This window comes from Calypte anna, chromosome 1, assembly GCF_003957555.1.
Source record: "Calypte anna isolate BGI_N300 chromosome 1, bCalAnn1_v1.p, whole genome shotgun sequence".
In the NCBI taxonomy this organism is placed as follows: domain Eukaryota; kingdom Metazoa; phylum Chordata; class Aves; order Apodiformes; family Trochilidae; genus Calypte; species Calypte anna.
The window spans coordinates 110,460,926-110,470,903 of record NC_044244.1 but is presented as its reverse complement, the minus strand read 5'-3'; positions in this window follow the sequence as shown (position 1 = coordinate 110,470,903).

The following is a 9,978-nucleotide window of genomic DNA, read 5'->3' as shown; positions in this document are numbered from 1 at the left end:
ATACATTACAAAAATTCTCAGTCCTCCTTAAAGAAAAGGGAGAAGATTTTTGTATGTTACTGAAGACAGGATTATTGAAAAGGAAGTACTTAAAAATAAACTACAATTTAAATTATTCTCTAATAAGCTATTTAGAATAAGTTCAAGATAATTCCCACTGACAATAAGTGGGGTGAATTTAAGAAAGCACAAGAGTGTCTTGCAGTAAATATTTATGGCAATACAGAAAGAGGAACAGAAACTTGGTCATATATTTGCCAAGATGAATAGAAGGCATCATTAATGTTTGCTCTCTCTGTATGAGCCATGGGTTCTTCCTCTTGGGGGAATCACAGTGGAAAATTGCAAACATTTTTCTGTGCAGCATCATAAAATAAATTCCCAGTTCTCTGTTCAGTACTGAAGATACTGCCAGGCAACAGGAAATGATCACTATATCTTGAGAGAATACCCTCAATTTATTATTTTTAGGTCATCTGTTAGTGACACAATACAAAGTTTTGCTGAGGTTTTATGCCAACAAGCCTATACTTGAAGCTAAACAGATGTCCAGAAGTTTCAGCAGATTAAGGAAAAAAAAAACCAAACAAAAAACCAAAACCAAACAAACACGAACTTATCTCTTTAGCTCACTAAAACCTGTAGCTATCAAGTGACAACCATCAGCATGCAGTTTAGCAGGAATTAAGGGTTCAGTTATGCCGACCCAACATCAGCCACCGGGCTGCCCCAGTCAGAGCTTTAAGAAGAGCTGTGAGGGTCAGTTCCCTGCTGAAGCTTTCCCACTGGCTCCTGACACACCACAACGCCTTTGGGGATGTGCCAGACATGCACACAGTGCTGTGACACAACCTCCAGACAGGAATTTGGTCTTAGTGACAGAGAAGCCACCATAAGCCCCAGAATTTTTCCCCCTTGGTTAATAACCCTTACAGATAAAATAAACCTGCCTTTTTCTTCTCTCTTGAAGTTACAGATTCCATTCCTGGAAATTTAGGGGTTTTGCTACTTCATTAATTACCTTGTTTTTCTTAAAACACTTTCAGAGGAAATGTTCCTTGCGATCTTAATTAATTTTTTTTTTTAATTGGAGAGGTTATTTTGAAAGGTTCAAATCATTCAGGAAAACAGAAAAGGTAACGCTATACCAGAAGCTGTAAAATCATTACAGCATTAATTAAAGGGTTTATGCACCATTTACATATAGATGTCTATTATATGATTGTAACAGTCCTTTTTAACTTCAGAATTTTAAAATCCCAGAGTTCTGTGAATTCATGACATACTACTTCAATTTCAAATGCTTCCTTTAAAATGTAAATGCATACACCACCTTTGAACACAAATCTATTAACAACTTGGCATCATCGACAGAGTTTTAAAATACTAAACACCTGGAGGTTCATCCTTTTTAATGCTGTTTGTTTCAGGTTTTTTGTTCACCACTGGCTAAAAACATATTCCCAGCCAGATTTTTCAGGTTAGCTCGCAAGAGGTAATCTGTTAAACTGTGGTTAACTACAACACTTCCAATTGCCACCAACCACCAGCACCACTTGCTCCATATCCACCACCTGCAGACAACTGACATATGGAGATGCAGTTAGGCTGAATCCAGTTTTCAATCACTGTACACAGAAAGCAACTGCTGTCCTCTGTGTTGGTACATACCTGAGCTGTGGGCTGCTCTTGATGGCTGAAGGCACACTTTGCTGGGAAAAAAAGATGGGGCCTTCCTAGCAGTGCTGGGGTACACTGATAGAAAAATGAGCAGTGAACCACTCAAGTAGTATCTGAAATATTCAGCAAATTTGTGCTGGAAAGCATTTTTGTAGACATGAGGTTTTACCCTAACACAGCATGAAAAGTCAAGAAGAATTTTCGCTTAACTTATTAATAAAGAGAGCAAGTCACATTTTAGCAGCAAAGTGAGTGAAATCTTTGTCCTGGTTTGGGCCAGGATAAAGGTGATTTTCTGTCTTGTACTTTTGCTTTCAGCTAAGTCTCTTGTAAGTAGTTGCACTTGCTGAAATTAACAGCAAGTTTCTCAGACAGTGTCTGCTTCTAGGACTGATAACACTCAATGTTTATAGTTACTGCTAGAGACTGGTGTGCAGAGCCAAGGACACTGCTCAGCTCTGAGGAACATTTTGCCCTCCAGAAGGAATAAAGAGGTCCCACCTGCAGCCCTGCTTTGGGGAGGAACGGACAAGATAGATGCCAAAATTGACCAGAGTATTCCATCCCATACACGTCATACTCAGTATAAATTTGAGGGATCACAAGAGCTTTCAGCTTCCAGGCTTCCTGATTCCAGCCTCCTGCCCTTCCTGCCTTTCCTGCTTCCCTTCCTTCAGCCGTTCCCTGTTTTGCTTCAGCATCCTGGGAGGATTCCGTCCGTTCGTCTGCCTGTGCTCCTGATCCGTGCCAGCCCATATCTGTGTGTTCCTGCCTCCAGATCCCGACTGCTGCCGACTCCAGGAGTCCAGCCTGGACTTTCCCAGGGCTGCCCTGCAGCCTCGGTGGTGACGTGAGTTACTGGGGGAAATGGGGGGAAGGAACGTGGTATCCATTTTCCTGTATATTTGTACATATTTAGTAATTTTTTTCCTATTTATCATTACTGTTTCATTAAAGTTGTGTAGTTTAGTTTCCAACCCATAAGTCTCTCTCCCTTATTCTCTCTTCTTTCTCTATCAGGGAAGAGAGAGAGATTAATAGAGAGCATCTGTCACACAGTTTAATTGCCAGGCCAGTGTTAAACCATGACAGCCTTCCAGTTCACTCCCTGAAAAGCTGTAATGCAATAAAGACAAGAAGAAACCACCTTGGACTGAGGAAGGTGAGGGGGCAAAATGAAGGGAAGCAGAGGATGGAAGACAGGCAGGAAGGAATCTAGGAAGAAAGCTAGATGTACATTGCTAAATATATCATTTGCTAATTATAGACTGTAAAACCTCCAAAAGACAAAATTAAGGCAATGGAAATGCAGAAGCAGTAATGCAGAGGTGAATCATCTGACCTATAATGGTCATATAAATGGTCATAATGAAACATATAAAGGAAGAAAGTGTGCATTTTTGCTTTAACAGAAAAATAATTCCAGACATAACCTTTAAAAAATGGTTGGCCATCAGAAACTCCAAGGCAGTGTTGGTTACTGTAGCAATCCAGGTATAGTGGATTTATTACAAGCTACACTTTGAAACAGACAAGTCTGCCCGTCTGCAGTAGTCTCAGATAAACTAGACAAGCCCCAAAATACCACACATGCCAGCCAGTCTCAGAGACTGGCAGTGTCAAGGATACAAAATAATCTGAAGATAATTATCAGCTTTTTAAGGTAGGATGTCAAATATCCCATGAATTACAGAATTTCCTCTCCCTTTTTCTCTTCCAGGTCAATTCTGTACTGACAAATAAATGAGAGGTTTGTACTAACCAATAGAATTAATCCAAGCTGAAGCAAGGGAGAAAAAATTTCTAACAAAAAGAGCCTGCACGTATTTCCAGAACAGTGACAACTCTAATATACATGAAAAAATGTCCACCTAAAGGGCTCAAAAAACATTCAGGCAGCTGAGCAGCCTGCCAGAGAGGAGAGGACAGCATTTCTGTTTCACATCCCAGGTTTCTGCAGATTCCTGGGAACAAATCAGCCACTTCAGTAACTCCAGAGTCCACTGACAAGACTACACAGGTCAGATTCAAGCATGGATGTCAAGATTCAAGACTAGATCTAAATAATTCAAACCTACCCTCTCCTCTAGCCTGGAAAACCCCTAACCATTTCTGAGTGTGTTAGCTTCCAGCAGCAATTCCTTCATATGGCATCCTGGCAGCATGGCAACCCTTGCCTTTCCCCACTTTCACTGCCTCCATTGTTCATATACAAAGATAAATTTGTTTTTTCACCAGTTTCTGTCCAACACCAAACTTCCTTTTTGTGTTTAAAAGACAACTTTAATACTACTTAGGGCTACTTTGGAAATAAGAGGAGACCTTAGGAGGATGCCTTTAGAGAAAGAACAATCACATACTCTGAAACACAATAGCATCCACCTGGGCCACGCTGAGACTTACTAATTTCTGTGTTTTAATTAGCCACCAGACAAATGCTACTGTCTTCTAATCCAGTGTCAAAATATACCTGCAAAACCTTAAAGCCAATTTCAACCAAGGAGCCAACGTCACGCTAGGATCTGTCTAGTCCTGAGCCCTGAGGTATCATAGCTAGTGAAATGTCTCCTCATATGTACAATATAAACACTAATGCTTCAGACATACAAACATCACAAAGTATAAAAATGAAAACCAGTTTAAAGACAGATTTGTCTGCAGATCTTTATCCTTATTGTAGATTGTTTAGCTCCATAATTTGTGCAGAAAAATGTCTGATATGCAGTGTCTTGTGGCAATGGATGTCACCTGTATCAGAATGTTGAGACTTCACTGAAGCCTGCCCAAAAGAACATTAATTGCAAGATGGAAGTCTGCAGTTTCAGTAAAGCTGATGCTTAGAGACTGTGCAGAGACAAATGCAGTCCACATGCATTTGGATTACCACCTGGCTCTAGCTCAGACTGAAGAATCAAGGTATGCTGCCTCAGGTTTGTATCACTTCCATCTCACTGGTCCCTGACCTTTTTAAATCGATGTCAAGACTTGGTGAGGGACTTCCTGTTTAGCTAACTGTGTAGGGATCTTCCTTACGTCATCAAACTTTGATTAAAACTCTCAAGTACCCTGGCCATTAAAAACTCTTCTTTTTAAATAGCTGTTTTGGCTGTGTTCTTTCTTCCAAGAAGTCCCATAGCAACACCAAGAGAGATGCTGTGTCTGTGAAGTGTCTGGCAATCAAAGCAGCTCACCTGTGTGATTTTATCAAGAGAGTTGTTTTCAAACAGAAACACTTATCCTGGGGTTCTCCAGTAAGTGCCTTAGATGTTCTGGTTACATGCCATCTAAAGCTATGATCTCTGCCAACAAAACTAAGAGAATGACATCAGAGAGAGTTATATTTGTATACTCCAGGGAGGGGAAGCCAACTGTGTATGGCATGGCCAAATTTTGCCTCTTCACATTCAGCAATCAAAATTGTGTGTTTACAGTACTACAAAAACACGTTCACCTCCCAAACCCCTGGAATATCACCCATGACAGCCAGTTAGGCCACAAGCAAGATGCTTGTACTGGAGAGGCAATCACCCTCCCTGATGATCACATATAATCAGCTCATCATGAACTGACACGGGACCTGGGGGGTAAGAGCATCAAATGGACAGAGAAGCAGAGAAGCAGAGAAGCGAAAATACCTCTTCCAGAGCACTGTTTTTGTACTTCAAAATTGTAAAGCAATGCTTACCGTATAAATCCCCATTCTGTTTTGGGTCTGAAATCATCATGCAAAGAATGTAATCAGACAGTACAGAATTGATAACAACAAATTCAGCCAGTAGCATGAATGCAAAGACATCAATAATTTGGTATCTTCATTATTTTTGCTATGCCACTTGATCTTTCTGCTCTGTAATGAATAAATCAGTACAGGAATTACATTAGTAAGACTGTACAGGCCACAGAAGTGCAAAAGTTGACCACAGTTACAACAGGGCAGTTTCAGATCCTCATCTCAAATGACATGCACCTAAAGGCATGAGAATCAGTTTAAAGTTGTTAAACATTGTGCTCTCTCCTCACAAAACATCACATACGAAACTACTTAGTGACACAACAGCACCCGCAGGTATAGCAGATGCACAAACAAAAACAAAAAAAGGGTTTTAGTTGCACAAACAAAATGTCATCCAGAAATAACATTTCTGGCACTATTTGATGAAACAAAGAAATGCAGACACAGATTTCAGCACACTAATAGGTTTACTTCTTAACTTTGGCACCTTTTACTTGATGAGAACAAATCACCTCTAAAATTAGGATACAAGCTTCTGAAAAGAAAAATAACCTACCGAATATACACCATATTTTTACCAGCACCTTAGCAACGCACAAACCCAAAGCACTTGCTGCAATTCCAATCCATCTCTGTATAATTTCTAACCCTGAAAGACTGTTGTTTGAGGCCAAACTGTCTGATACTGAGGAAAGAATGTATCAAGCTGACTTTTAAAATATATACCACTAATAGCTCCTTGTTGCTCTGATTCACTTAAATAAACCTTATAGAGAACTGAGGTTACAGTCACAGTGCTTTCTGCCAAGAAACTTGGTCCCTAGAGCTACATTTACAGGAAAATAGGACGATAAACATAATTGTTGTACTAATGCAAACCTTTGCACTATCACTCTATTTATTCTTCCTGAAAATAAACTTTGCTTAACATGAACAAAAGGGCAAGATTTCCTCTTTTTATAATAAGCACAAGACACTTGTTTTTTCTTTGTTTTACCTTGCTTAGAATTAGTGTATGGAAAAAATTATACAATATTCTTGCCATATCATCCATCTTTTCACTTACTTTTTCCTGAATTTCTTTACATACCATTTCTCTAAAATAAAGCCAGGATGCACACACTTGTAGCTAGGAAATCAAAGCCACTTTTAATGCTGTCTTACACATTTCCACTGTAAGCATAAAACTCCGGATTTTATTTTTAGAAGACTCAGACACCTAACTCCAGTTGAAGTTAATCAGAGCTGTGAAAACTGCACCATGACAGATTTTGTATTTCAGTTGCTCTTGCAGCTTATCAACATGTTTTTTAATAGTACTCATGAACAGCTCACAAGTTGCAAATGAAGATACAGTACTTTTTTAAACAACACAGTACCATGACCATCTGCCCACCCAGAGAACACATGCCTCAATACCTGTAGCATATTTTTCTCTGAATCTTGTCCAACCTGTGGAACTCCCACCATTTTAACCAGGTACATATTTACCACTAATGAGCAGTTTTCTAGGGTAATATTACTATCAAGCTTGTTGCTGTCTGGCAGTGTTTATCTGAAACTATTACAGCTATTAGGCATGTGGATTCTGAGTGGAAAAATATTAACTAGATGGTGCTATTTTCAGAAGAATGAGGGTGACAGCTAAAAAAGCTCAAAATTTGGTATTTGGTCACTGTAACACCCAGAATGAAGATAGTTTTACATTACTTCATATTATAGTTTTTTTCTTGGAAAGAAATTTAAAACTTAGGAGTTTTGTTTGTGTATCTTGCTGCATACTGGTTACAAAAAACACTGCAATTTTTGTAATGCTCTCATTGTGGATCTTGTTTGGTTGTCTCCCTGAACACTAAGGTTTCTTTTTACCTGCTAGCAATTTTTATGGGAGACTTCATACAAACTTACTAGAGAATGAAAAAAAAAATAAAACCCAGGAAGTCATTTCCATATACATCTGGCAAGTCATTGAGTTACCTGTGTCTTGGCAGAATATTTGGAATCAATAAAGCCAGACCTCCAGTGTTTCCAGAAATATTTGCTGCATTCAACAGTGGCTGAAAGGAACTGTTTCACTCACATGTTTTTTGTGATCCCAAGTGAGAGGGCTTTGCCTCTCAGAAGTTCTGGGATAGAAGTGTGTGTCTGCAGGAACAGGGGAACAGCCACAGCATGTCCTGCAGCATTAGCATTTGCTCCACTGGTAAGATTTTCAGGGCCAGTTGAGAGAGGGCAGAGTTTCTTAAGAGATTAATCATCTCCCTCTGCAATATGTCCTTGGCAATAGTATTCCAGAGGTTTGAGTAGGAAACAAAAAAATGTAACACTCTGTCCTTGGGTACTGCATTTCTGCTATTACAGAAGCCACAGGAGAACCTTGGAGTTTGAAAAGCTATGTTGCCTCGGAGGAAGGGGATGCAGCAGCAGCAGCATATACTCCTAAAGCTGTCAAAGTACAAACAGAAACATGGAACGAAGAAAATTTATCATAATGAAAAATTATAGCATCTAAACCTAGTCTAGGTTCTCCCACTGAAATGAAGGAAAATTAGACTGTGTGACATTCTTTCTGAGTTACATTCTTCTTCACTTCCTTCCTCTTTCCTTCTCTTGCTCAAAACTAAGATTTTCACTCCAAAACTCCTTGTTAGCTGCTAAAATAGGAACGCCTGAGGGTACCTGAGATACTTCTAAAGCTCTCCAAAATAACCGGACGCCATTAGTTTTAAATTAATCACACAAGGCCCAAAACTTCACTGAACATTTCTTAGGGATAGATAAAACAAAAAGGGCTGAAACTACAGACCTAGAAATATCCTACCTCCAGGATGTAACTTTATTCCTAGTGTTTTTATACTGAAAATGAAACAAATGTTACCTTTAAAAAGCACAAACTATTCATGGTATACAACTTGGGAATATAGTACAATACTTGCAACAAAAGAACTAGTAACTTCTCATACTTACACATACAACCAATGTGCTACCATTTTTACATGTAAATTTCCTCACAAAGTCCATGTAGAATCATCCATAATTCACAAATAAGTTTGCTTTGCATTCTGGATTCAATTTTTAGGGTTCAATTTTTACCAAAATTCCAGTGATTAATCTTGCTGGTAGGTATGATCCAAAAGTTAACCTCAGCAGCTCTGGATAGACAAACCTTATAACCAACAAATGATGCATCTAGTAAAAACAGCTGCAACCACACACATGTGGGTGAAAAACAGATCAATCCAAGAGTTCCTTCAAAGAATTTAAAATTTAAAATGTTTGGAAAAAATGTTCATAAACAAGCTGCTCTTGAAGAACAAGGAAAATATTCAAATAACTGTGAAAAAATGTTTGACAAAATTAACCCATTTAGAAACAACTTAAATCCTAAATAATTGTACAGCATTAATTCCTTACCTAGAATTCTTTATAAACAAGAAAGTTCCATGATTTACAGTGAATTGAGCAATCCATACAATTTTAATAACATCAACCCAATAATACTCAATCATGAAATACAGACAGACTGAGTCTTATGTCCCTTCAATGAACAAAGTCTTTGAGAATTCTCTTCAAAATTTTGTCAAATCTGCTTAAAGAACTACAGAGACTTAACTGCTTGTCTGGGGCTAGTATTCTACAAGCTGCTACAAAACCTTTGTTCTAATGGCTGCACTTTCATTGGGAAAAATGAGGAACTGAAAATATTGATAATAAATACCTACAAAGTAAGACACACTTATACCTCTGTGTGTGCACCTTAATGAACACAATTTTTTCAGCAGGGAAATTCCAGCATGGAGGTTCTCTATCTGTGACTCAGAACCCTCTGGAGAACTGGGGATGATAAAATAATTATGCAGGACCAGTTCGCTTCTGCTTGGCTGAGAAATAACTGAGTACATATGAAAAAAGCTAAGAGGGCTGTGTTAGATTCACGTGCTCAGGTTAGCTTCACAAGTGCTTCGCTGGCAGCACAGCCAGTGTCACCGCATAAAGTGGTTTATGCAACCAGACCCGACTGCTTTTCTAGCTGTTTGTTCCCATTACCACTCTAGGCCCCATTGTCTGCATACCAATGCAACAAACCAGATCAGGGAACTGTTCCAGATAAAACCAAACAGCTTGTTTGGGACTGTGTGGCTCATCACACAGTCACACTCATGACAGGGCAGAAAAGGCAGTGGTACAAGTCTGTGAATGGAAAATCCCAAGCAAGAGTACTTAAAAAACAATCAGTTTAGTAAGTTTGCAAAACCAACAAAAGAGTCAACAATGGCAAAAAAAGGTATCTGGAAAGGTGAGAGCTGAGCTGGACCCAGAGAGGTATATGGCCATTTTTCTTACATAGGGTTTATCCCACTTGCAACAAATCCTTGTCAAAAAGGTTTAAACACAGCACTACACACATCACAGGGATTCTAGTATCTGCTTCAGAGTATCTGTGACTTGGGTAAAACATAAAAATTAACATTTTTCAAACATACATGCGGATTAGATGTTAATCTCTACAACTTGATCAGTTCTGAATGAGAAGATAATGGGCCAGATTAGTGTTCACCAAGAAC